The sequence below is a fragment of the Anguilla anguilla genome, chromosome 11 (assembly GCF_013347855.1).
Source record: "Anguilla anguilla isolate fAngAng1 chromosome 11, fAngAng1.pri, whole genome shotgun sequence".
NCBI lineage: Eukaryota > Metazoa > Chordata > Actinopteri > Anguilliformes > Anguillidae > Anguilla > Anguilla anguilla.
The window spans coordinates 19829221-19855874 of NC_049211.1; the positions used below are offsets into that span (position 1 = coordinate 19829221).

Consider the following 26654-nt stretch of genomic DNA (forward strand, 5'->3'; position numbering starts at 1 on the left):
GCCAAACGTTAGCAAAGTACTTATGTGATTGTCTAATTTGGGAATTTGCTTCCAGTGTGGTTGCTACCTCGCACGTTAACTACACCATAATGCTATGTTATTTGGAATTGCCAAGCTTGGTTTGATTTCGCGTTGCAGTTGATGTTAATTTAACTCAAGTAAGCTGTTTTGAGGAAATGTTTTGAATTCTGTGGCATGATTATACAAAAATGTTCTTCAATGTATAAACATTAATTCTACAACTTTTATGAATGCCACTTTCAGGTGAACGTTTGTTTTTTATTCGCCTTCTGTCCTGCAATAGCCGACTCTCAAGGCTACTCCTTACTTGGGCTTAAGCGAGTTGGCAAACTGCTCATGACTAATGCATTCTCTTACCAAAGTGCACAATTAAAAACCGTCTAGGCTATTTAATTCATTATTATACAAGGACGTCATATTGTGTGATGTGATAGATTGAGAAAGTTAAATACAGTCAAATTAGCTATATCTAGCTATTTTCCCATTAAAAAATTAGCATGTGCTTCATGCACATGAGAAAGTTATTGCGATAACACTAATGGTGGAGGTAAATCGTCATAATTATGAAGCTAGACTAATTTGCTTGCTAGAGGTGGATTAGAGTAGATCCCCTGGTTGATCCTAAGGTAGGAGCTAAGATAGCTGGTGGCATCCATCTGCAGCCATTGATAGAACTAACACTGTTAGCATCATTGTACTGGATGCACAGGGCCGCACACAGTTGTTATCAGTCATTTCGTATGAATCTGGGAAAAACAGCAAAAAAGTGAATTTCCCAGAAATTGCTCTGGTTGTTTGCTTTGGGAGGAATCCTCTAACTCTGATCACCTTTGGCTTAAACCTCTTCAGAGTCATTTAAGTCACTGAGAATTAAAGTTCTCAGCCATCTCTGCTTTCTAAAGTTTGAATGTCAAATTCTGTGGGATAGTCTTTCAATCTCTGTGGGGGTAAACATGATGATGTCACCCAGAAATGTGAAAAGACTTGTGCCGTAGGACACACTGATGTATCCTTCGCTGGGAGGAGACGAGGAGCCGAGTTGGAAGCTGCTTTGCTTGGCTTCTCCAATACTGGGACACTGGAGGGAGGGAGTACACAAATATCAATGTCCAGGGCACAGAGGAGATGAGGTGATTTTTTTGTATTGGGACGCACCCCTATACTCATTGCAGCCTCAGAATGTTCGTTAGTGACACTCCAGTGGAGAGCGTAGATTCTGATTCCCCAGTTCTGATTGGAATGCATGGAAGTGACAATGATTACAGCACCAAACAGAGCACAACAATGTGAAGCAGCATGAACCTCAACCACAGACAGTTCTGTGACTTTGACAGATGGACGTCCATGATTTCAAAGTCGCTTTAGTTTATTTAGTGCTACAAAAAAAAGAAGAAACGATTATTATTGCTGTTCCCGTAATACTGTTATTTTAACAGATACAATTTAAAAGATAAATTTAAACATACAGTAAAAGTAAAAATAAATGAGTGCATCAACAGAACCTGATATAATGTTGATGTTGTTAAATTAATATAAGAACATTATATTCACATAATGCTCAATACCATCAGATATAGCCATGGATATTCTCCAAGTATCAGTGTGGAGACGGGGTGACTTTGGAAAACAACTAGCCCCAGTGGCCGGTTAGCCAAAAAAACGTTAATGTCAGGCCCTGGTCCTGTGAGCTTTCAGAAGCAATTAACATTGTACTTGTACTTGTCTTGTATTTTTTCAAATGTATCACTTGAGATGATTGACACTGCTCGTGCACAGAGAACACATTCATCCTCCATCCCCTGACTGTGAGCTCCTATAGTCGCTGTTTTCTCTTGTTTTGCCCGAACTCCTGTGCATGGTGTTCTCACCGGTACAGTGATGGCAGCTTACCCCAGTACTTCCTCTGTTTCTCACAGCCATGTTTTACACCTTAGTCACTGTCTGTTTATGAGGGTGCTGTTTCACAAGCCTATGTGAACTATGGTGTGAAGGAAGGTTTAGTAAAGGAGGGGTTTTTGGAGGGTAGTGTGTGGCAGACCGTGCTTTGGCCACTGTGGAGCTATTTGATCACGCTTACTTAGAGCAGACATGCAAGAGATGAATGATGAAGCATTAATGAAGTGAAATAATGTTACAAAGACACAAAGATCACAGTTACCCATTCTGCGTGTTATTAAAATGAGCATTTCCCGTTTATCGTCTCGATCACACTTTGATTGGTGCATACAGGTGTGAGACACCAGGCAGTTGGGGCTATCTGGTGACCAGCTGCTTTGTCTTACAGTTTTGACTTACAGTATGGTTCCAAGCAGGACTCTAGTGATGGCATTAAAATATTTATATTTTATATTTATATTTATTGAAGTATGTGCATTCATGGCATTTGTTAGTTACAGCAAAGGCTGTACATTCATTATCATTCAAACTAACAATTAAAATGCATAAGTACTTGTGTGTTGGCATTTTCTTCTGGGGAAAACCTTTGTCAAATATGTCAACCTTTATGTAAATGATTTCTTTCACATGACTATTGGATTAAAATTAGGCTATATTTAGTCAAACTCACTGGAAGCAATTCTATAAGTGCTGGAACTTGTGTGACAAAAACTAAGGAGGGGGGGGAAATGAGCATCTTTGTGTCCTTTCCTAAGCGTTCTTCAAGACAGTAATGATGTTTAAATGAATTTGCAGTTGAATAACATTTTAATATATGCATTGCATGTCTTGATTGTGTAAATAGCTTCGGAGCCTAGAGCTGTCATTTAATGATAAGTGAAATAATTACTGCCAGTGTGTTCTAATGCAGAATACAGCCCCTAGGAGTGAACTTTGCTTTCTTCAATAAATTAAACCATCAGGTCTATTGTCAGAGAAGGCCATTGTTATACATGAATTACATTTTGATTTTGTCTCGGGAAAACAACTTTAATTAAATGGAAGTGGCATGCGCAGCATACATGTGATATTTACAGCAAAAACTACATCACTGCACATGGTGAAAAATATAAATGAACTCATATATTTTCCTGAAAGAAAAGCAGTAAAATACCATACTACAAAATATAGCAATTCTCAGTGCTTTCACTTTTTCACACACATAAATATATATATATATATTAGGTGAAAATGTCAATTTAGAAATTTTTTGAGTAGTACATTTCTTTCATCGTGTTGGGGAGGAATATGTCAGCATCCTTAGCCCTCTGTGCCATTTTGACATTTGCTGGAAGTAATTGCTCCCTGGAAGAAAAAAAACGGACTTTGCTGAGAGCTGGATGTGGATGTCAGGCTGACTGAGTGTCACTGCAGCTCCACAGAGCAGCCATGGTGGACACACGGCTGGGGGGAACATTCTCTCCTGTGCATAGTCATGTTTCTCTCCTGTATCTGTCCAGTTTGGACCCCAATGGACATTTGGGCATCATGCTTAGACTTCCGAAGAAGATTCTCATGATGATCAGGTTGCTTTTTATTATATTTTGCTGTTACGTTGTGTAACAGCTATCGCTTAACATTTCTTTTTTTATGGTTTTATGTTCTTTAAGCATATACACATTGTTTAGCTCCTATTATAAGTGTGACCCATTGAGAGCTATTTGCAAGGAAACCCTCTCCTGTATCTGTTTCTGGCCTAGCTCTGCTTGTCTGAGTCCTTTCTGTGGGAAAGCAGCCTCCATGCAGCGTGGGAGACAGTTGAGGTCTCTGTACAGAGAGCACGCAGGCAGGCAGTGGTTGGTAGGTATTGATGCACTCAGTCTTACTGTAGCTTTTAATGGTATAAAAGCTGTCTTCACATTAGTAAGAGTTTTGCAAGGCAAGAGAAGTGCATACCTTGCTGAGCCTTTGAGGAATGATTTTTCCATGCCACTGCATTCCCCACAGACAGCCACACCCATCATTTTTGGTGCACAGGAGGGTATGGAAGGGTGTGAATCGATGGGGTACTTCTGTTACCATGTAATTGGTTCCACGAGGGGATGTTTTTGTAAATATTAGTGTAACAAACAATTTAAGAAATAATTGAAAAGGGCATTTCAGAAAGCTCATATCTGTAGCCATGAATCATTTCCTTCATAGCTGGTTTTGCCAAACAAACCAAATATAACTGTGGTTAATAAATAATTTAGTGTGATTAAATGAATAATTTACTGCATGTATTAAAGTCTGGGAACTGCTAAGATTTTGGCCGGTAGATGTTAGGAAGATAAATGCTGTCAGATTTGAATATTGAGCTGGGTTTTGTCAGGACATGTATGGCTGACATAGTTGGCCAGACAGGTGATTCACATTCCAGATTTGCTTCTGTACGGCATAGCTGCATGAAAGGTCAAAAGATGTCTATAAAATGTCGTTATTTGTACATTACTTGTCAAGTATTTGCTGTCTTTATAACAGTGGTTTTGCCAAGTGATGTTTATAATTGAAGATGTGGTGAGTTTATCATCTTGCCGTCGCACATTAGTGTAGGGGATGACAGTCTCAGCGTTGGACTCCTTTGTGTGTCTCAGGACGATAGGGAAGTCATCTTCCGAGTTAGCCTAGTTTGCAGCTCAGTTAGCACATTACACTGGTCATCATTCAACTGCCTAAGAATAGCTGCAGTTCCCTGTGGTTTCCGGTGAGGTAATAAGTCAACATAGTCTCCTCACGGCCCTCACTGCAAGCTCACTGTGAATGATTTACACCATGCTAAACCTGCCTTTGCTTTATTTTCACTGGTGCTGGCATAGAAAAAGAATTGCATAGAGTCTCATTTCTAGACTCTAAGCAATTCTAGATATGAAAAATATAGAATTTCGGGTGGCTCTGGTTATCCTAACATTGAATCATTAGAAGTCATACTGAGACACACAATTATCACAGTCTGGGCCACTGTATTGCTGCCCATTTTAGTGTTTACCATAGGATGGCATTCTTAAATTTTTTTAAATGCGCATTCAGTCATTCAACCAAATTTTATTTATGTAGCGCATTACAAAACATTTGTTAAAACATGTTTTACCATATACCCTCGCCTAATGCAGACCAGGCGCACCAGGCTAGCCCACTGCAGCAGTGGCAAGGAAAACCTCACTGGATGGCATACGGGAAGGGGGGGATGGTTAACCAGTAAGGCAGCAAGATCAGGAGTGGCATGGGAAACAGGGCACAAGCCCAACTGTAGGAAAGAGAGGCATTCCTTTCTGCTGTAAACATGTTTTTGCTTGACGATACAGTTGGTTGGAATATTTTTTTTTTTTGCCTCAGATCCCAGATCTCCTCCAGGGCCATTGCGGTACTGTTTTCTTGTGCAAATAATTAGTAATCGACTAGTTTGGAAGAACAGTTCTTGTCAAATCTTGGAACTTTGGAAGTTCAAAGTTTTGTCGACTCAAGTGCACAGACTTGCTTGGGTAAAAAAAAAAAAAAACATATCAGCCTCAAGGAATTTGTCTACTGGTTGAAAAAAGCAGTTTCTTTTAGGTTGCATCTAGGTTGCGCTATGTTGTTAGTTTTTTCGCAATTGTTCTGAAAGTTTTGATGCATTGGCTATTTATTGTTTTGACTTCAGTGTGTGTCTGCTGAGCCAGTGTTTTTTTGTTCATTTTTCAGTTGTTCAATATGATTGTACAATTTATGTGGCCTAATTTCTGTACTCTCACACCGGTGAATCATTTCAATAAGGCCTTTGGCATGTTGGTGATTTATGTGAGCTCTGCCCCTAAACCCTTGTCGCACAACTCCCAGAGCTGTGCCAGCACAGCAGTATTTTATGAGACGTCCATATCCAGGGCCACAAATCTGGAATAGAAATATAAGTACTGGGAGTGGTACTAGGAAGTACTTTGTATGGGTCAGGTGGGAGTTTTATTTGAAACTTACTATATTATTATTTCTTTCCTTAGAATGTAAGGAAAAGAATGTAGCTATGTAACCCTACGTTCTTCAGTTCTCTATGATTCCAGCGGAACAAAAAGTGAATTGTGTCTGTTGAAGTGACAAATAAGTAACAACACTTATTTTTTATGTCAGCTATTCAATCCATGTCTCTCTGTCAATGGGGGAGGGAAAGGATTCTCAGGATTTTTGAAATCATCATGAACTCTTTTCGTGAAATTAAAAACACAATACAGAATTTAACAGCACAAACCTTGGTGTAAATCTGCTCTAATCTATTTTGTTTCTTCATTTGACATAAGTGCTGCAGGTCTTAGGAATGAGCTCTTCCCTGTCAATACTCTTTGTATGTAGTCATGCAATCTGTTCCTGGAGTCCTAAAGCTTGAAAGTCCAAAAAGAAAAATAAATGCTCTTATGCCTGAAACTTCAGGGAGGACGCAATTTTGAGTGTGACTGAATTTTCTCCTTCCTACCACTTTTACTGTGGTTTAATTTATTGAATTAGCTGGATACATTTACTAGTAATACCTCTCTTACCCTATAATAATTTATGTGGCAAAATATATCACACTTCCAACTGCAAAATAGCCTTGCTAAAATGTGAAAACAAATAAATAATTTCATAAATTAAGACAGCAAGAGCATAAACAAGGAGACTCTTCTGTGGTTTAGTTGGGAGCCGTTTACAGTGGAAATATAATTTGTGGTGCTCAGGTGCAGGAATGGGTAACTCGGTGAGAACTTTCACAGTTTGGGGAAACAATCGGAGCAGATGTTGGTGCAGCCTCGTCTGGGCAACAACGGCAGACCTGAATCTGTAATCCCTCAGAGAAATAACACAACAGTGTAAAGCTGGCTAATGTGTGCAAAGCGTAGAGGACAGTCTCAGCCCTGTGCATCCCTGTCACCTGATATTAATGCTGCCTGTTTAAGAGCGTGACAACAGGTGTGGGCTGTCTCCTTATTCTAAAGCAAATATCACTGAGAATAATGAGCACCTTGTCTGATCTGTCCAGTGGCAGGCTGCTCCCTGTGCTTTCAAAGGGGGGATATTGACTTGCGTATCGATTGCGCCAGGAAAGTCATTGGGACTGCCTCCGCGCGGATTGCGATAGAGCAGGTAGCGCACAGGAGACACTGCCCTTTCTAAGTGTATTTCCTCTCTGTGTAACAAGCAGTCACTTTGCCTGGGGTTGAGTTAGACATGCCTTATCTCCCCTCAATACATAGTCAGTGGATCAATGCTCAGTCTAATACCATTGTTTTCTGTCCGAGCGGCGCACTTCCCTGAAACTCATATGCATTGTCTGTTTCAGATTTAAGATCATAAAGCCTTGTTCCCTTGTTCCCTTGTGTATTTTTTTCTGCTTGGATGGTTGTATTCAGAATTCACTCTAGCTGGGGTAAAGAATTATATTACTAGATTTGGGGCCAGATTCAGTTAAGTTTGGTAACTCCTAATCAGTGACTGTCACGGTGTTAATTTACAGGTTTGTACTGAGATGGTACCACCTGTTCGAGTTAAAAAAAGAAAGAAAAAAGACCAGGTTTAGTAATTGATAATTAGCAGGTGGTATAAGTTTCAGGTTAAATTCAGACCTTGGATTTTCAGACTTGTGTTAAACAAGAGTGCCGGAATGCAAACTTGCAGACTGAATCGATGGAATGTAATTACACCCCATGTCACTGGAGAGTGAGTCACCCTCTTAGAAATACAAGCCATCACCATGAGCCCTCGTCAATAAGTTCTGTACTGAAAAATCTACTAAATGCTCAGCTGAAAATCATAAAGAGTGACAATGCAAAAACTTTAGGACACCTCCATGAATTTAAATGAAAGTAAAGTTATTTAAGTTTTTATGTCTAACAGAAGATGCATTTCCTTTTTTATCTCAGATATAATTTACGAAAAAAACATGCTGTGATATTCTGGCACTGTGCAAGATATGGCAAGTCTATATCCTGTGAAACAGATTTTTTTTTATAGTTATGTAAAAGTAGGTGCCAGAAATCAAGAATGCTTTGAGCTTTAAATAATATTTAAGTACATGTCACATTATGGCCAGTTATTTCCCAAGAGAACAACAAAAATAAAACCAGTCGTACAACTCACGCCTGTTTACGGCTGAGGAAATGGAGGAATGCTAGACAGACACGTATCAGTGCATTAATACAGGCTGAATATATGACTTTCCAGTAATAATGCCACAAATGTGTTATGGAGGGCATTGGAGTAGGGTCTTCAGTTTAGAGGGGACCAAGCAGAACAAGGAATTATTTATGAAATGGGTGGGAGACCATCAGTGTGAGGGTGCAGAAGGTCAGATTAGATGCTCAGAATACATAGATACATGGAATTCTTAACTAGCACAGAGAAGGCGCACATTGTGTTTTCCGCATTATATATCTTATAAACTGGTCTCATATGGTGGCCCAACACCCTTTTGCAATATTTGTGCAATATTAAAACACTGGTTTTGTGTGCCATTAGTCATGCATTTCTTTTGTGTATTGTGCATTTGTCAGCCTGGATTAAATTTTTATCAGATTTTACATTTTTCCAAAAAAGCATCAGCAGTCTAAGAGCATATGATAGAATATGAAACTTCAACCCCTTATCTTGGTAAATATCTAGACATTCCAGTAGCTTTGCTGTAATTACAGACTTGGCAAGGCTATTACTCATGGCTTTGGTCCTTTCTATCCACCTCTATTCACTCCCACCCTTCACCGGATTATTTGCCATGGAAACAACATATTTTACTTCAAATGCACTTCAAACATTTGTGTTTCCAGCAGAGCCTAATAATTGAAGCAAAATAAAAAATAAAAAAAAACGAAAACGCAAATTGCAATAATTGACTAATCAGGGAGCTATCTGGGTGGTATTTTCTGATTCTACAAATAGCAATCAAAATATTCGGTTTTAGATGTTACCAGTGTGAGCACTGAAAAGGACAGGTGTCCCCTGTTCAGCCAGCGTTGACATTGAATTTCGTCTACTGCGGTAATCCCAGGTGGTGCTCTGTGTGGCTGCAGACAGGACCAATCTGTCTGTCTGTGTGCTTATGCTTCTTTTTCTATTGCCCTTTAAGCTACATTTGTTCTTTGTGGTATCAGTACTTGTGATTCAATGTGAAGAAAATCTAGTTGAGCAGCACAGGGCATGGAAAAAGTCATCTGTTATGAGGCAATTTCTCTTGTTATTGATTTACGCTCAAAAATGCTCCCTGAGCAACCTGGTTAGTGTGAAGACAAGAGCATCTAAATTGTATTGTGCAAATGAGTTTTAAAAGCTGCTGGAAGCAGCTAAGCATCTCGCTTCGATATCCAGAGAGCATGGTTTCAGGCTGGGAGAGCATGGTTTCAGGCTGGGAGAGCATGGTTTCAGGCTGGCTTTTCTGTGCAGCCAAAGTCAATGTTTAATAAAAGCACTTGTCCTGGAAACTCAGAGGACATAGGAAATTCAGCTAATACAGTACATGTTTACAATGACATTGGACACTTTCCTCACACCACTGATCCAAGGTCAGTTTGAAAAGTTACAAATGTGTAAAAAAGGTTGTGATAACATGCTTAATACCACAAAGACCATGTGCAATTGTTTTCTCCCTCTCTTTTCTCCTACCTCCCTACCTTTCAGAACTTGGGTTAACTTGCTGTTTTCATGATATGAGGTTGTTGTCTCAGTTTTATTTGTTTATTCTACATTTCACTGAACATTGCCACTTATTGAACCTTGTTATTTTTTCATTTTTGATGTGGTAATTTGAAATGCAGTATAATAATATTTACAGGTTTTTGTGCATTATTGTGGTTCTAAAAAGATTTTGGCTTAATGAGTACTGCCAGATTTGGGCCCTGGCAGTAAACTAAATGAAGGCTAAAATAATGACCCTATAAAAATGGGCTACAGTACATGTCAGGAACGTGGCACTATATTGTTCGCAGCACTGGCCTAGCATGCACCTTAAATTGTGCTTAACTTGGTCTGACAGCCAATAGCGGTGCATTATCATGTCAGGGATTGCATATAAAGAAAAAGCTTGCATGGGAAGATTTCAACAAAATAAATATAAATATTACAAACTCATTGACAGTGTTATCCTGCTCTCTTTGCCATGCAGAAGTGAGTTTTGTTGTTTACTCAGTGAGGGCAGCTACATTAATTTTATGCACACCCAACTGAAACCCTAAATGCAGTTTTGCAAATACATTTTTTTTTACTCTAAACAGTGCTTTGTGTAGAATAATGGCTCCCATTGACAATACATATTTAAAAAAGACATAAAACTTTGGATGCTCCTAAAATCATGTCCTAAAAATATGATAAAGTTTAAAGCACTAAAGTGCAACTGTTGAAACAGACAATGGTCTTGAAGCTATATTGATGGAGACATTCATTCCATTTTTGCTACACAAATCAATGTATATTTTCTAAAATCCCTGAAGGCAGCCCTGCTCAGTCTCAGCATTGTCATCAATCTCTCCGTATCCTATGTACCCGTGTGCTGGAATCGTTTCTCTCAGTTTCAGTGCTGCACATAATGGGATCAGTCTGCAAATTTGCTCCTCAATTCTCTTATTGTGGGTGTCAGTATGTGAGCACCAGGTTTGAAAAGGAAAACTTCCATATAACAGAGATTATCCTGAAAGTCAGTCACCAGTCACATCTTTAAATTGGATATGCCTAGCTTAGCATTTAAACTGCCTTGTAAGTGTCAGTTCCAGTGAATGCATCTGCGGTTAGTACAGCCGTCTGCATCCTACTGAATATCCCTAATTTTCATTACGTTGTGATCAGCGTCCTCCAAGCTGCAGAAGTATGCCATTTAAGTGAAATTACCTCGCTGTGTATAAAGCTTCTCATAATGGTCTGGGTTGACTCACTTGTGTCCTGTTTGCAAAAAGTTAGCTCAGTCAGTATGTTGGCAGAGACACCTTGGTAATGAACATATGCTGTTACACATATTTTATGACAACGAGCAAGATAAAACAGATATTCTGGGAAAGATATGTTTATGACTTGAGGGGGGAGGGGTGAAATGTGCTAACTGTGGTCAGAAGGAGCTGTCGGCACATGCATGCTTGACAGCAGGCATGTGACAGTCAAATTAGGGAGCTGCAAATTATTTACATCCCCAACACAGGGCAGACGCCAGTCTAGCCAGTTGGCACTCAAGGACTGTCCTTCAAATAGGGAATACAGTTGTATCCTCCCATAATCTTCCTTGATCTCCATCGTCTCCTGTGGGTGACAAGGTGAGCTGGGCGTCCTCCAGAATGATTATAGGCAGTCCATGATAGATGTCAACAATACAAAGAACAAAATTGTCTTTGACTGTTTAATAATTACTTTGTGATGCCATTTTGGACAGTACTTGCCCAGCTTAATACCTTTCCCATCCATCTTTCCCATTCCAGAACTTCCACGTGGCTGTTCTATGTAAAGGGTGGCTTCTGTAAGAATGCGTTCTCTTTCGTCTTTTTTTGGATTGCAGTGTGTATGATGTGCCTGAGTGGAATGGCATGTATGGCTTATCCCCATTTCCTTGCGTTAAGCAGCTCAATGCACCAGTAAGCCCAATTGACAGGTGGCATTCCATTTCCCAACTCCATGTCTGTAATGCTGAGTGGCAAGTGAGAAGGCAGAGGGTGACATTATTTACTGTTTTTGCTGTCTCTCAGATGAAGATGGCACTCACAACCTTCCACTGTAAGAATGGGTGCTTAAACCACAAGGCCACTGAAGATCTTAAATGCATTATGTTCTTGAAAAAATAGTTCCCCTTTATATAAATTTATTATATAGGCCTAGGTAAAACATGATTTTCACTGAAAAACAAGTGAACTATGTTTAAACTATGTTTTAACATTGATAGTTAAGTATTGTAGGAGAGAGGGCCTTCATGTACATGGAATAAGGCTCTTGTATCTGTATGTACTACCAAAGAAACACAAGTTACAGACATGGTATTTTTGTAGAAAGCTTCTAATGTGTTTTCTAGTTGATGAAGCAAATGTAATTCAGAAGTCTTTCGGACCTGTTTCATATTTGAAACTGGTAATTCATTCCTGCTGTTTTCATTTCACATTAACCTTGGATAACTGTGAGAGTGGAACAGTGGCTGCGTGAGCGTGGACACAAGATGGATCGTGTGTGTGACACCGGGGTTGCCTTGGCCGCATGTGTGTGACAGACAGCTCTGAGGTCTGACAGCTTCATCCAGATGAGTCCTGAGAAAACAGAAGGTGAAACTGTCAAGGCGTGAGGCGAAGGATTACAGGGCTTGTAATTGACAGGGAGGAAGCTGAGCGGTGCCTCTCTGTGCCTCAGGTGCCCCCCCAGTGCCTTTTGCATTAAAGAAGCATTAATTGCCCCAGTACCTGTCCCCATGCGGCCTGTCTTTCCACCGCGTCTGTCTTGATGTAGCAGACTGAAATGGTGCAGCGTCTCATTCTGCTCTCATGTAGACACATTCCAAGTGTTCTTGGCTTGCGGGCACGCATGTTTTGGAAATAGCGACTGTTGTCTCAGTCCTCCCTCAGTTTTGCACAGCTGACTCTCGGCTCCCTTTGTTAGCATTGGTGCTCTTGATGTGGCTTTCTTGAGGATTTCTCAAAATGCATTGAGCTTACTGTGGAAGTGCAATGTGCCGACACAAACACCTCCCTTAGTTCACTCTGATCCGTTTTAATGGAGGTTTTAGAAGCCGCTCTTCTGAATCTTGAGCACCCTTGTGTTTTATGGAGTCTTCCCCTAGGCCTCTGTTTGAGTTAGGCCTTGAAGAACACTGGCTTGATTTTGGGCAATTCATATGGAAAATTCAAACTCTTCAGAACTGTGTACTTTTCTGGCTGATGCCAGTTATTTATCTGCTGTCAAATTCCCCTTGCACGTCTGAGCACTATTCATTGCTATTATAATAACAGAATGAGGTTTGTATTCCCCCAATTTTGAATTGTACGTACAATGATGCAGGGAAGGGTACACGATCACCGAGAGTACAAATGAATATTTATGACCTCCTCCTGAATAAAGAATCTTCTGGGCAGTTTGGGGACGCTGCTAAAATGTTTATTCATTAAAGGATTATGCAAAATGGCAAATGAAGCATGTTCACACATTCTTTCATGCCTAATGGGAGGGAACAAAAATCCAGACATTTCCACTGTTGGAAATGGCACATTGGTTTGGGAAATGTAGAGAATAGATCCCATTCCCCACAGTAAATCATTCAGTCAGTCAGTCATTATCCAGTAGCCAGTCCTGATATACTATGCACATGCATTGCCACCCCGGTAATGTGTGCATGTGCATAAGCAGGTCTCTGTGTGTTAATTCATAGGCTGTCTAATGTGTTGCACCCTTAAGGCACAAATTATATTAACTGCATTATTATGGAGTCAATAATGTCTTTTCTTCATAATTGAATTAATTTACCACTGTTATATTCATTTTAAGTGCTTTTTCTGCCCACGCAGTACAGCAGTAAATGGTTATTTGCATTTTCAATAATTTTTAATGAAATTTAAATATGACTGTGTTTATGGGCTGACAGTTTGTTGTATTTTAATCAGACTACATCATTTCTTGTGCTTTCTGGCTGCGGTGGTGTTTTGCTACCAAATAGGTTGTGTTGACATAGTGCACAAACCACACAGTACTTAATGTAATAACAAATTCTAAATAGCTATTTATTAATGTTTCAGTGTTAAAAAATCAGCTTCAGGTGTACTATGTGTATGTTACTTGTACGCACATGTATCGTGTGTATGTGTGTGTGTCTGTGTGTGTAGACTATTCCACACAATGAGGCATACAAGGCCACGTGGGAGCACATCACAAATGTGCCTCAAACTGAACACTGGCACCAGTTAAGGCCTCTTTGTGAACCCCCCAGTCACCTCTTCTGAAAGGCTCAGGTGGAACCTCTCTCTCTGTTCACTTAGTGTCAGCCTTGTGCTCCCTTCAGCAAACTGACCATGCCCAGCAGATGGCCTAGCACTGAGGGGCTGTCGGGTGGCAGAAGGGTGCTGTCAGAGGTGTTACTCAGGTTCAAGGAGCTCGCTGTCCCACAGTATCCTTTTGCTGGCATCAGCACCTGACTGCACAGTTAATAAAAGGAGAAGACTGAATTCGGAGCACCTGCCAGAAGAACAGGGGGCTTTGTCCTTATCATGTTGACATGTTGACTATGTGCTTTATGCAAGCTAAAATAAAAAAGGATCAAGAGGAGGTTGAGTAATGTATATGTTGTTGTTTCAGGTTTTTTTTACACATTAAATATGTATGCCACTGCTGAAAATTTGGGTGCACTGAAAAATAAACGTTTTAGCCTGTGTGTAATTTTATGGAAGCTGAGAGTGGCCTTGGCTGCTCTTTTATCTCATTATCTGAAGATCACAACTTAATTATCTCATAATGTCGAGATATAAATCTGTTTTCTTGTGATCACAATTTTATTATTTCATATGAAATTAATCGTTTTAGCGTACGGATGATGACAGCGGCCGCAAATAACCCAGTTAAGTCATAGTTGCCTAATCAAAGCTAGTAAAGTGACTAATCTATGATAGCACATTTGCAAAGTTGTGATCTTGAGAAAACAAAGTTTGATAGAGATAACAAGAATTAAGTTGTGATCTCGAGAGAGCCGGATTTTTTTTTTAAAAGTGCAACCATGGCCGCTTTTGGATTCCGTACTTCAGTGAGTGTGTGAGTGTGTCAGTGTCTCTGTGTGATGGTTGCAGGTCGCACATTTTAATGAAGGCTGCAAAGGTGTGAATAATATGCCTTCACTAAATGTCTGAAAGAGGTGAAATGAGTCAGTGTTGGTTCATTTTTTGAAATCACTCTTCAGTTTGTCAGATGTAATGCGAAATGAAGCTTTGGTATCTATAGAACTTATATGAAAACAAACCTAGGTCTGTTCTGCACTGTGCTTAATTTACAGCAAACGTTTATACTTTTTTTGGGTTTGCACGCTATCCAAAAGTTTTGACTTTGGGCTCAGTGTAGCATACTAGAACCACCTTCTCCCTTTTAAACCTTTCACAGGTATCCCACATGCAGAACAAGGCAAAGAGGAGTGCCCAGCCAATGGTGGAATTGCAGTCTGTCTGGCGACTGGAGAAGCAACTGCAAGGGATTTTTATTACATTGATAGAGAATTCCCTACGGTGGGAGTGCTTGACAAGGCCAGGTCAACTCAGGTAACGTGCTGTTCTGGCTTGAGGATATGTTTTTTAAAGTTAAGTGGATTAATTGCCATTGACAAGAAAACAGTAGCTGCACTCAGCCTGTAGAGGTCAAACACCTGACTACAGCCAACCAAAACAGTCATGCTGCTGAGATTTGCTGAAATGTTTGTTTACTTTTTTTTTTATTCAATTTTTGCAAACTGGTGGAAAATTCAAACAAGCATGCAGGTAAACTTTCCATTGCTGGCTTGTAAATGCGTGTTGTAAAAGTTGTGTCTGACCCTCTTGGCAGTAGATTTGCAATCTTGGAATCCAACACATTGCCCTGATGAGACATTGGAATTTAAAGTTTTCTAAACAGGTATAACAGATATTTTTTGTTGATTTCCCTTGGGTGCGTATTATGAGACAGAACAGTTTGAGTTAAAGCTGAGTATTTTGGTCTTTGTACTGATAATTCCAAAACCTTTTATTTTTCTTCTTGCTTGCTTACTTGCTTTTTCCGGCTCTCATTTATTCACAAATGGAATAGAATATTTATGGATGCTATTACTTTGATGTGGACTGATTTGCTTCTGGCTCCCTCATCTCTGACAAAGCTTCTTAGTTTACAACTTTAGAGTCCAACGCTAAAGCAGCACCTGAGACGTCTGCTTTTCCTCAAGTGGAAAAAAGGCTTAATGATTAAAGCAACGGGAAGAATCAGATTGCAGGCTGCGTCCCAATCTGATGGTGACTGCCTCCTCTTCTAGCTTTTTTCCTGTGACTCAGTCTCTCTGCTTGTGATCTCCAGATGAAGCGAAGGTGCCTTTTATGTGGGATTGTTCGTCTGCGGATTTGGTGATGGGCAGAAGGATGAGTCCACGGTGAACCCAGAAGCCTGCGCCTCCTTCAGGTACTTTCATCTTGCCTCCATCGCCCAGAGGCTTTCTTCACATTCCTCCTGAACTGACGTGATGCTGTCCTGAGCACTGATGCATGTGGGGGTGGTGGTGATGCTGAAGAGGGAGACATTTTCTTTTTACTTTTTGTGTTTGAACTGCAGGATTTTGAGATTGACAGACCCTGGCTGGAGATAATTACTATCCTTCTTACCAGTGTGTGACCTTGCCTGTACGCATTTATTCCTATTAGACAGAAATGTTTCCGGAACTGTGAACTTTGAAGTATTGAGTCCCCCCCCCCCCCCCCCCCCCCCCCCCCCCCCCCCCCCCCCCCCCCCCCCCCCCCCCCAGTACACCTCATTACACCTGCAGCTCCCTCCCTTTCTATTCTGTGATCCACCTCAGAGACCTGTCGCCACTCTGCTGACTGGAGTCCAGACCCACAGATCTTTTACAAGGTCTGACTGTCACTAATTGTTCCATGGTGTGGAGTAAATCAACGAGACGCCAGCTTACTCTTTCTGCTCCCCGCAGCCTAGATCAATGGAAGACTCAGGAGAACAGGTAACTGCCAAAATAAAGGAAGCACTTCTGTAAATAAGGGATACAAAGTACATTGAAAGCAGTGGCTTCCACACAGGTGTGATTCCTGAGTGAATTAAGCTAACTTTAACATCCCAGCTTGCTCACGGTTGTTTTTTAAAATGTTGGGGAGACATTTATTTTTACTACCGTGGCTGTAACAGATCTCTGACTTTGAAAGAGGGGTGATTGGTGGGGGCACATTTGGCAGGGCCTTCAGTGCTAAGACTGCTGAAGGAACTGCATCTAAGGTGACATGGAAGTCTGAGGGAATAAATATCATCAGTTAGAAGCAACTGGGTTTGAAAATGTATACTCCTTTGCCCATGATGTCCATCTGTCGGTTCGAGGTGCAAAACAAAACAGACAAACTATGAAGCATTTGACAGCAAATGTCAGTCAAGGGCATGAGCAGGCTGTTTCATCAAGAACACTCTGTAATGAACTTTACTGATACTGTACTGTTTATGACAGAAAAGTGCAGAACAGATACTGTTTCCTTTGTTTGTGTGGTTACCTGTAGGTGGATGAGGCATTTTTGTCCTTTGAAAGAGAATGAAATGCAGAATGGAAAGAATGTATTGAGGGAAAATTTTGAGTGTTTCTCATAATCGGGTGCTGCTTGTGTACAGTTTTGTGGTGATGATTTGCTATTGAACTATCAAGAGGGCAAGTACAGAGATGTTTCTCATTATTGTTTTCCACTTATGACCTTGTTCACGGAAAATGTTTTTCACTTTGCCGGGCTCTCTATTCAGTGTTTTTCCCAAAAAGATGTAATAGGTTTATGGGAAATGATCTCTCATGAATGCCAGAGCAGAGGGCGTGTGTGTGTTTATTTGAGAGTAGGCTGGGAGATACATTTTTTCTTTTATCTAGAACAGGCGTCTTTTCAAATAAAATAACACTTTGGTTGCCATAGCTGCAGCACAGTGCACATTTTATCAATACTTTGACCTATTTGAAATGTGAAAGTTGTCACATCAAATGTTCAAGTTAAATTTTAATTAAAAAAATATTCCCTCGATACTTTGCACTAAAATTGCAGAGAAAATTTGAAGGGCTGAGGTCTAGCATAATTTTTCACAATTTAGCCCTGCATTCGCCAGTCTGTGTGGTAAAAGACCTTTCTTATAACTTCCTTAGTACATGAAACCATGCCTACTGCCAATGAATATTTATAGCCATGCACACAAGTATATTTGACTTATTTTTCTTTTGCAGAAATTCTGTCATCACAGATAAGGCTAGTCATTCTGCAGCTGTTTTTCCAGGCTGCAGTGCTAACAGCGGGGTCAGAATATTAGCATTAGTGTCAAGACAAGCAGTCCCTCTTCTGTCACTGAAACAGACTTGACTAAAATGGTTCTACTCATTAAAAGCGAAGGTTGCACATGATGCAAGAGCCAAGTAGCCATATTGTGTGGCACACAACGAATCAATGATTGAAGCTGCTGCGATTTTATTTGACATTTTGATGCAGTACAGTTCAGTCTGTATTTGGACAGTGACACAATCCAGCACATTAGATTTGGAATGAAACAATGAATATGACGTTAAATCTGACCTTGCTCTAAATATTTGCTTTCATGCTTTGCATGGACATAAAGTATTTTCTCCTATACATTTTGTGGATTGTGGAAACTGAAACTATGAAATTCTGGAGAAGTTTATTATTTTGTTATTAAGGAGCAGATTTATTACTGTTACTATGTGTAGACATTCACTATCTACTGAGGTGACTGAAGTATGTGTCTTAATGCATTTGAGGAGTATAATATGTTATTCCCATGTGAGAAGGAAATTTTAAATGTTTCTCAGCCGTTAAATGGGATTTATCAAGGTTTGTAACAATTGTGCCTTGCTTGATTGTGGCCATTATTTAACTCCTTGAGAAAGAAAGCAAGTATAAGCTTCATTTTGTCATGTTCCCATGGCACCTATTACTGGTGTAAGAAGGAGAAAGTGTCTGGCTCTTGGGGCTGTGCTGCAGTAGGAAATGATGTTCTCAACATGCATAATAATTTTTGAATTACCTGAGGAAACTATGCAATCTCTGAGATGCAAATTCATTGGAAATGAAAGTCATTTGAAATGTTGGGTCAAAAGTCATTTGGCACTTGGAAAGTGATGTTGAAATTTTCCGATTTTAATAATTTCCTTTCCTTATTGGTTGGAATTGTTAGTAATATTACAGTAGCCTTTTGAAAAGCTACTCTCATCTTGTAACTGTAAGCTTTAGTTTAAATATACCAATAATCAAACCAGCAGTAAAGGGAATTTCATTATATGAGAATAAGTTTTATGACAACTTTCTGAATTATTTTTTTTCTTTTGAGTGATAATTTTTGAACCAGACCAGCATATTATTTCTAAAGTTGAGAAATTGCAGCTCTGAAGGTTGAGTCCTCTACTTATTCCTCTTTGGAAAACTTAACATTGCTTATGCTCCACACTAAAAATATCTCTTCAAGATAGTGATGCTGCTATTGCAATGAATGAAATGCAATGAAGTTGTGGCTGTATTAATTAACTTAATTAGTACATACCCCACTAAATAGAAAACATAAAGGGGTGCAAGTTTTTTCCATCCCTGATGCTAATTAGTGAAACAGATCTACCCCTTAGAGTGCGAACATTGAAAGACCATTTATGTGAGCATATTAAATAAAATTAGCGTGTTCATTCATTTTGACACATAATTGTGAAATTATTTCTCCCACAATTATATCATTGAACTAAAGCAGATAAAAGAAAACAAACAAAATCATTTTAAACTATTCAAGCTTCTTTCCATGTGGAAGAACAAGCACTGTGTGGAACCAGTCCCCTCTTTTCAGGCTGTAATTTGACATGTTCCACACCCGCCACTACCACTAGCATCACTGTGGGACACCCAGGTGCAGTTCCATTGGTATGTGGCCCCTGCACTCCATGTTGTCCTTTGTGTGGGCCTCTCATTCCTCATTCAGTTGCCCCTGGCTTTCCCACAGGACCAGAGCACGGGCCTTTCAGAGGCCTGTCAGCATGCCACAGGCTCCCCACAGGAATATCAATGAGGGGCCCCCTCGCTGCCCTGGACTGATTGAAGAGGCTTCCGTCAAAAGTGCTCCCTACGGTTGCTGCCACTGTGGACAAGCAGATCCCCAGAACCTCAGGAACAACACTTAAACTAAAACAAAGCAGATGAGCACACGTCTATGGGGAATGAAGGAAAATATCTTCCCTGGGCGTATTGAGAAAATAGAGTGGGACCACTGGGATTCAGTAAATGGGTCGATGAAAAACAGCAGAATTTTGACTTTTGGAATTTTGGGTTCTTATCAGACAAAAATGTATGCATTTCTTCTGGAAGAGTCCCTTGTTTGTATTTGCATCCTGAGGTAAACATGGCTTATAATCTCAGTGTTGCTCTAATGCATACGGGCATGTAAGACTGTCAAAACAGTGATACTATGGATGGAAATAGTTGTAGCTTTCTTGCAGTCTGTGGTCATGAAGAAGGTAACCCCCCAATGCTTTCTGTCTCCAAAGTGTCTAAAATATAACGGGTTGTTTTGGGGGACTGGCTTGCTTCAAACATCGCTGAGCAAAAATAGAGCAATCATGGGAGATCTGGTAATTCATCAACGCAAAAAAAAGATAAATAATTCCCAGCGGGGGGCACGGAAAGCGATGGTGACAAGAAGTTTATGATAATGTGATGAAGAGTGGTAATGTATTCACTGAGCATTTGAACCTGGTCCAGGGCTCCCACGCTGCATGACTCACCGTGTGAAAGGTACATTTGCAGATGAAATCTCTGAGAACATTTGATTTCATTTCTGCATACCGTGGTGTCAGTGCGGCGCCAAGTTCCCTCAGTCCATTTAGTTCCCTCTAAATGGAAAATACAGTGCTGCCGTAGAAGGGAAAGAAATGCAGTGCTGGGATTCTCCGTTCTCCAGAGGCCTGTGACAGAACTCGCAGGCTTCTCAAGTGTCATCCTGCAGTGGGTTTTTGCCAATAGATGTTTTCCATCCTGTTTTTGGAGTTCAAAGTTTGACCTTAGCTGGGAGGAGGGTTGTAGGAAATGTTTGTTTCTGCGTGTGTCCAACCCCTGGTGAACCGCTTGAAGCCAGGCTGTAAAGCCTGTTCTGTCTTGCGTTGTTGATTTTGGTAAGGGAACAAGAAGCAGGAGCCTCCCTGGTTCTGTCATCATGCTGGGTCTGTCACAGTGTCCTGCTGCTCCTCTGCTCTGTCCAATAAATCCTTATCTCCCTCTCTAGCCAACCATCCATCATCTTCTCTGCTCCACAATGCTTTCAGCAGCCATGGTTTTTACAGCACAGTCCACAGTCTGTTTATGTAACACTGAAAGGATTGTTTATTTTATGGAGGGAAAAAAAGGTAACAGTTAAGACATGTGTTGACCAGCAGTTGTTAGATTTCTTGGGGATTTGTTGCATTAAAGTTATCGTATCAGTCAAAAACCGGCATTTACATTGTTGGCAGGATGACATTTATGGCACCCAGCATCTGACTGTTAATTACAGTGACATTTGGAAGTTGGCTTTCAGGAAATGCCAAAGCTCATGATAGTGCTGGCATAATGGAAGTTCTCTAATGGCACTTACATCTGTCTTTTTCACCCATATCCAGATGATTTCTCCATGAAAAAGGTCATGCGTAATCATTAGGTTTAATTGGTTGCGGTTTAAGCACTGATGCAGTAGTTTCGTTTGTGTCTGTTGTGCCCTAGCCCTTGCTGAGCAAAAGTCAGAGCAAATGTCCATGTGCAGTTTGCCATAATATGTTCTCTTTATATAGGTTTAGCTATGTGGCTTCTGACAGCATTAGTGTCCTTTGCTAAAACAGCTTCTCCACAAGCTGAGGGGATTCCAGACGCGTAATTCCTTCCTTCACGGTTAGCTATATTAATCTTGTTAATCACTAGGACTGCCCTTCAACTGAGGGTTTGGTTTCCCTACACTATTGTCTCCCAATTCAATTTCCTCTTACTTGTTGACACATTTTCAGACAATCCAGCAATCAAAGATTGTGGTTTGAGGCAGATTGTTTTGTGGTAGCTCATGGGTGTTAGAGGAGCACATGGCTTTTTGAGTTTACTGTTGCAAGGATTCATTAATAGGCAACTTCTTAACAGCCTTTTGAAATAATTACTCTCATGAACTTGTACACCTGCAATGACAAATTAATTGTATGAGTTAGGCACATAAATGTTGTCAATAGAATAACACTGTTTCACTATTTGATACAATTTAGTCATATATTCGTGCAACTTACTAAGTTGAGAGCAGGTATTTTCTATTGAAAATGAACAGGCTTTCCTATCCTGTTTTGTTTTCCATAATGATTATGTTATGATTCAGTCTTATAAATATTCCATTCATAAGCAACAGTGTAACCTATTACAGTTGTTTATTGAGGATAATGTCATATTGATTGTGGCTTTCCATTGTTTAATGAAAGTTAAACATGCAATTACGAATCATTAAACATTCTTCAAAAATAAAATGAGGCTTTGAATATTGAAAAACATGAATCCATAGTGCCATTGATTTTTTACACTGGTTTCTTGAGCATACATTTGTTTGGAAAACATCTGTTTTCAGGGTTTGGGTATAATTCTACTTTGTTCAATTAACTGGCTTACTGTTGTGTCTCATAATTAAGTGGCCAATTAATTTCACATAAAACAGTAATTCTGCTTATTGCAATGATTACAGAGCCCAGTAAGTGAAATGTGTATAGGAACTACAGCTGTTATTGACAGGCAAAGTTGCTGAAGTCAGTTACAAGGAGATAAATGGAAGCACATTATGGAGAGCAGAATTCTTTTTGTATGGGGCGGGGGCAGAGAGTGCATTGTATTCAAATAAAAGCTGTGTCTAAGCCTGCAATGGCCAAGAGTTTTGGAGCTGGTCCATATTGCTGGTGGGAAAGAGCCAGGAATTGAATTACACCCCCTGGGAACACCACAAGTCAATCAATGGGCCATTGCCTCAATCCACCTCTCTTAAAAAGCAATGTAATTCCTAATGCCAAGTTGTGTTTGTACTCACCTGTGTAAGTCTGTCATCATTAAATGTGATTTTCAGTATTAATTATTTAGATTTTACGTTTCTATGAAATTTCACCAAATGTATCGTCAGCAACATAGGTTTCGTACAATGTGTATGCAGACAGATTCTGTCTGGGAAATGTCAAATAAAATGGAGACAGGCTAATTATTGGGCATTTTTTAAGTAGTAGCTTATGAAACTATGTTTCCCTAACTATACCTGTTGTTACATAAAGAAATAGTTTAAAGGCATACTATGTAGGATTTTCACCTTGAAAATATTATAAAACAACCATGCTCAGTCATTACTATGATGCACTGACAATCTGCGTTTGTGTTCATTTCTGCCCAGTCCTTGCTTGTCTGTCTGTATTTGTTATTCTAAAAAGTGTCTGGGACATTTCTGGGTATTATATTACCCTTTCTTCTTTTTGGCCTATATCTGAAAGCATGTGGCCAATTGAAGAAGAGGGGGAGTAAACGCGTCGATTGGCTACTACAGTGGGGCATTTTCAGCTGTGTTAGTACTGGAGAGAAAGGGTGGCTATGGTTGCTATTCAGGCTAACTGAACAACAACCAAGTGGCTCACCAGCATTTGATAACTTTAGGTAGCTGCCGCTATTAGCTAAGTGAATTCAGTTATGTTTGGCAACGTTAGCTGGCTGGCCATGATGCCTTGAGAATTTTGTATGGGTCTGATATTTTACAAAGTAACAACTTCAGGCTACTTTGACTATCTGACTTCTACCTGAATTCAGCTATTACTATTTTTTTAAAGAGACATGATTCCAGTAGTCTGCAATACAATGTTTCAAAGCTACCAACATGGCTAGCTAGAACAAAATATCTAGTTCTTTGGGTGGTGCGTGAGCTTGGGGGTGTGTCAGGGTTGAGAATGGAGGAGGAGATGTTTTTGATTGTAAACACAGGAGCGAAGCAAGGAAACTAATCCTGCGTAGCTTGCCTTAAAATTTAAAATCAAACTTTCTTAGAAACATTGTGCCTGCTAACTGTTATTTCAATACCTCTAATGGCCCCTGACAAGCCAGGACTGGTGGTTTAGGGGGTGTAATTGCCATTCTTTACAGTACAAGGTGCACTAAATTAGTCTGAATCTACTAGGGGAGAACAAAATAAACATTACAGAAGACACACAAGCAGTTTATTTGCTCTGGATTTAGCAATGGGGAAAATAAACACATTTAACTCATCCTTACTTAACATTCTACAAATAACAGATGTAATGGTGACAGCAAGGAAGGAAAAGCTAACTCACTTTGCAGGCAATGTGTAATTGTAAAACAGCAGCGTTGATTCAGGATGGTAGCTGATTCAGTAAGGTGTGTCCAATCTAAACTCACTAATTTTGTAACTAAAGACAGTGATGGACCTGCAGCGTAGTTTAAAAGAAGGTTGGTCTAAGAGAATATGTTACCTTCAATGACACTGCATGAACACTATAGCAAACTGCCAATTTCATCATGTCTGATATACTTGTCCTAAGAGGTACAGAGTCTGCAGCCAAAATACATTGCCTGAAATGTGTAAAATATTTGTATATGCATCTGTAGATGCATCTGTACAGAGCGAACCCATCGTTCCTGCTAGGACACTTTTTTTTTTTTTTAAGCGATCGGGTTTTAACTGTGTATTTGCTTCTGGTAGCGGTTGTTTGGTGCGAGTACACCGCTTTCATAAATATAGTGCACACCATTTATGTTTGCCGGTTTGTCAACTCAAACACATTCGCTACTGTACATCTGTTCACCACCATAATGTTCTGCAAATAACACATCTGGTTTCAAACATGAAATTTATTTATTTTAGTATACTATGTTAAATAAACGCAGTGTTAGGCGTTGCTACTAACCGTTGTTTATTCCGTTTGTTTCATGTTCAAACTGGAATGACGTAATATGAATGTCAGGATTCTGTGCAATTTTATTGGAAGCGCTGGACAAGAGGAATTGGCTATTTTAGACGGGGGGAGACCATAATTGGCGATCAGGCCTGGCTCGCAGTTGGCCTTCCAATTGGTCCCCAAGGTGTTGGATGGGGTTGAGCTCAGGGCTCTGTGCAGGCCAGTCAAGTTCTTCCACACCGTTCTCAACAAAACCATGTCTGTATGGACCTCACTGTGTGCCTGGGAGCGTTCTCATCCAGGAAAGGGCCTGAAACTGGGAAAGCGCTCAAAATTGGAGTAGCCTGTTTTTTATTATTTTCTTGGCAGTTTGCAATCATGATCATGCTGTAGCGCCTATTGCCACGTCCGTTGTGTTTTTGGGAGAGCGCAGACAAGAATGTGCTGTCTTCCGGAGCATGTGGTATCAGCTGCCACTACTTAGTTCTGAAGTCGGGCTCGCACAGGCATGAGTATGAGGTGTGTGATGACACGCTGTCACTCTGGCTGACTGAAACCCTCTCATGCCAGGGTGACACTATAGCCAATTATGCACCTGACAGCTGCTGGCGACTGTTGGCACTGGGACAGTCGACACCAGACCACGGGGTTAATCCGTGTACTAGAACACTGCCCTAACCGGATGATCAATTTGGCTGAATCTCATTCTTGATGCATTTGTATCAGATGTTCTACTGCACAAACATATATTTATTTAGCAAAGAAATATCTTGCACACTATGTTAGGTGAAGTCTTTTTTTCAACATCCACAAAACAGTTGTGTGTGATTGTGTGTTCAGATGTACACATTAGCAATACCACCATAGTAGCGCAGATCGTCATTTGAGTTTGGTGGTCTGGGTGAACAAAAATGCAATCAAATTATTTGTCAGCAAACTTGCACGCCGCCTGTTTTATTGGAACATTCGCCACCCAGTCCATGTTGACTTCAACACCTTTAATGCAGGCCACAAAACAACTACCAAACTGGACAAAGGCAAAAAATATTCCACATCCACAAAAGCCCAGGTGTGTCTGTTGCTACCACTCACCAAAAATGGAGCTAAAGTGGAGCTGGAGAGGTAGATGCTCCAGACTATGCACATCCTCGACTAATTAACATAGTTGAAATTCTTTTAAATATCTGAGTCGTTCGCCGACAATACTAGATCTGTAATTATCTCATTTCACCAGCTAAAGAAAATAAAATGTCTCAAAATTAAGTTTCTTGTGATAATTATCAGCCATTATGTTTGCAATATGAAATAATAAGGGGTAAGTTTAGTAGTGTACTGTACTGTAATGATATCTCAGGAGAGAGCTTGATTCAACAGTAGAATGTAGTATTAATGGCCATATTACTACTTTGGGTGAGGGATGCAGTAATTCTAACAACATTTTGTTAATTTTGTCACTGTTCTTCAACTAGTCTATGACTTTCTTAGTAGGATTTGAATGCAGTGTAAAAATGTATGGGTAGTAGAATTATTTTCTGATCATTGCAGTGGGGAGTTAGGTTAACTGTAAAGTCTCATTAAGGATTTTTATTGTTTTGTACACGGCAATTTGCAATGTTAATAGCTTTTACTAGTCCAAAAGCAACCACATGTACTTTATTGGAGTTAAAGGTTTCCCTTTCATTCCCACCTTTTTGTTCTGTACTTCACCTATTTTTATCTTGACTGATTATTCCATCTTGGCTTGTCTAATAGTATGTCTAAATCTAGGTCTAGTACATATTTAACGGACAGGCAGATGAGATCTTTATGCAATTTTCTGGTGAGAGTAATTGCTCCACTACCTGTCTTTGGAATTTCTTAGATTTGCATGGATAAAGAACCGTCTGTGCCCAGATTGTGAAAGACACAGTCTCCTTAATTACAGTTGGTAGTCTTGTCTAGACCAGTACAATTACAAATATTTATAGGAGGCAGAATGGCTTTCTTTGTTTTATTGGGTCATTATTGCACAACTTTGCTTCTCTTAAATGAAGCTCTCAGATCCCATGGTATATTGCAGGAGCCAAGGATTGGCCTGCAGTGTACAGGGAGCAGGGAGAGAGAGTGGCTTTATGTCCTAATTTACAGGGGAAGCACGAAGTCAAATGATCCTGCTGCC

The 26654-nt window shown here is 40.1% G+C and overlaps 1 long non-coding RNA gene across 2 annotated transcripts in view; it reads left to right on the plus strand.

Moving 5' to 3' along the window:
* The window catches only part of LOC118207617, a 29856-nt gene that overhangs the window by 178 nt on the left and 3024 nt on the right, over positions 1 to 26654 (plus strand). The window contains exons 2-5 of one of the 2 annotated variants that reach the window (XR_004761426.1): positions 14962 to 15116; positions 15898 to 15999; positions 16394 to 16552; positions 19564 to 22013. This is a non-coding gene — a long non-coding RNA (uncharacterized LOC118207617). Of the gene's footprint in view, positions 1 to 14961; positions 15117 to 15897; positions 16000 to 16393; positions 16553 to 19563; positions 22014 to 26654 lie in introns of those variants that run through there. The other variant, XR_004761427.1, reaches the window with a different exon arrangement.